Source organism: Coffea arabica, chromosome 7e, assembly GCF_036785885.1.
Source record: "Coffea arabica cultivar ET-39 chromosome 7e, Coffea Arabica ET-39 HiFi, whole genome shotgun sequence".
Classification (NCBI taxonomy): Eukaryota; Viridiplantae; Streptophyta; class Magnoliopsida; order Gentianales; family Rubiaceae; genus Coffea; species Coffea arabica.
Genome location: NC_092323.1, coordinates 39,954,038 through 39,956,869, shown reverse-complemented (window position 1 = coordinate 39,956,869; position 2,832 = coordinate 39,954,038).

Here is a 2,832-nt window from a genome sequence, read left to right as displayed (position 1 = left end):
ATGAGTGTCCTGTTTTTGCTTCTTCTTTTGGTTGATTTTCATTTCTTGACATATTCGTACCTGATTCTTTGATAGGCAAAAACACTTATATTTGAAGAGAGTTAGATAAATATTTCAAAGTACTTTGTGATCATCAAAACCAAAAATAACATCTCACAAGATTTATATTATGACTCGCCTTCATGTTGAGTAAAACTTGTGATATCCATATGAAATTAAGCCATTTTTTTTAGAGGAAAATATTTATTTTTTTTTGTCAACTCACTCCAAGAAAGGAAAGTATTAGGTGATAAGAATTAAACCATACCTTTGCTTTATCACAAAGTCTAAAAGGTAACAACCTTAGTTTAATAGTCTCATCACTTATTCCATATATTTTAATTGTACCACATAAGGCCATAAAGTTAGCTAGATGTATGTTGGGATCCTCCATTGCATTTCCTCCAAATTGACTTTGCTGAACCATTTGGATGAACGAAAGCTTGATTTCAAAATTGTTTGCATTAATTGTTGGCTTTGGCTTTTTCACCTCTATTTTAACGAAAGTTTCATGTATACTTTTCACCTAAATTTGTTCTTGTTAGGTGTGTTTTCTTTCTTTTCTTGTAGTTGAACATTTTTAAGAGAAATTGTCTTGGCTAATTCCTCTAGAAATCACTTAAACAAATTTTTTTAACTACTTGAATCATTCTTTACCTATTTTCATAGAGAAAAGGCAAGAAACAAGTTAAATAATCTTATTGAAATTATCACATGAATCCAAGCAACATTATTCATTGCTTTCGTGAAAATAAGGCTTGTGCTTAAGAATTTAGATCTATTTGAAGGCAATTTTCATTACTCAACAATTATCAAATCATTCATAGTTGATGGCCAAATAACTATAAAGCATAAACACAAATTCTCAAACTAACAAATCATGAAAAAAATATAACCATTCCCTAATTATTTTATATCAAAACTACAACAAGTCCATCTTCACTCTAGGCGGTAAAAAGGTTTAGCTAGACATTTTATTAAGAACATCTAAATATGAAATAAACTTGCAACAAAGCATGACAAATTAAAAAAAAAAAAGACAAAGTTTAGAAAGAAAAATTCTTATTCAATGTCTTGAAGGTTGAATTCTTGAATTCCTTGACAAATTGATCTCTCATATGTGCTTAGTAGAAAAGTGCTCTCACTTTGCTCTCAAAACTCTTAAACTAACAAAGAAACTCACAATATGAAACTAGAGCTAAAATTACTTTCTACCTCTACTTTTATGCTATTTCATCTACTTCATCATGCTACAATATCCTCAAATCAATTAGACACAAGGGGATATTTATAGATATTTTTGAAGGAGAAATATGCTCATAATATTGTCATTAAATTATTCTTTACTTCTCCAATTCCATTTTGTACAATCTACAGCTGAAATCTGCTCTGTAAATGGCTGGAAATGAGTTGGAAATGAGATGCAAGTTGCAAACAAGTGAAATCTGTCATTTTCAAGGAAACATGTGGTAGAAAATGCAAGGTCAACATTTCTGGTCCCTGTTTCTTCTTTGTGCAGGTCTAAAACATTTTGACAGCTTCTTGTATTTCTCTATTTTTGCATCAATTTTAACCACGAATTTCTCCATCATGAAGGCTGTGTTTGCTCTTACCCAAACCATAAAAGTTGTAGACCTTTACAAAGTGTGAAGAATCAGCTCATTTGAATGTCTATAGGCTATAAAATGGCCACAATATCCCTAACTAATAAATCCCCTTTTTTAACTTTTGACAACAAATTTGTCTGACACAATTTTGATTTTTTGATTAGGAAAACTTATGAACTGGATTGTGATGTCTTCATAGGTCTATATCTTAGCTTTAAACTAGTTTAAGAATCACCTCAATCTAATACTTGTAGTTCAAGTTATAGCCAAAACACCAAATTGTGTCCAAACTGTCAATTTTATCTTCTTAAATCTTGATCACATTTCAGTGATTCTTGCTCTCTTTTGCTTATAAACTGCACCGAACCATGTTTGGATGTGTAGAATGATCTTTACTTCATTTGGAACCTACAAAAATAACTCAAATTTGCACATCAGCATTTTTGCATGTTTTGGTTAAGAAATACTATTTGTATTAAAAGTAACTATAAAGGACCTCAATTCTTCCATGTTAACTTAAAAACACACCGTCAAACCTAATAAATATAGGTAAAATATATGCTAATCAATGAGTCTGATATTATTATTTCCATGCAAGGGTAATGTCTTTCACGAAATTATTGCAATTCAAGGGATATGGATAATTCTAAAGCATTAATTAATATGAATGCATTTTTCTTTTTCAAGGTCGCCAATGGTAAGCCTGCAGAGCACTAAATAGAATATATATATAAGGAATGAAATAATAACGGGTGATTCCTTTTCTTTTAATGGGGAGCCTATGTGGCAGTAAATGAATTAACAAGGGAATAAAAACTGAAAGAGTATTACTTTGAAATTATTTTCTAAGATGTAGATTATTTTGATCAAAAACTCCATTTATTGAATTGTCACAGTTGTAGATGCCAATTTAGCTTACCGTTTTAGACCATCTAACGTCCCAAATTTCCTATAACTTATATTTTTTCAGCATCCCCGCATCTAGCATTCAGGTCAAGTGTTCCACTTTTTTTCTGATATCCTTATTGTTCGTTTGCATCAAATTTAGTCCATACTTTCTAGCTTCAACATTTCAATTGCAAAACCAATGAAGCAAAGAAGATGACGTTAGTCGTGCTCTATAAATTGATGCCAGTATTAGCACATTCTTCCCAGTGCAGTTCATGCTATATTTGGTACTCTTTGT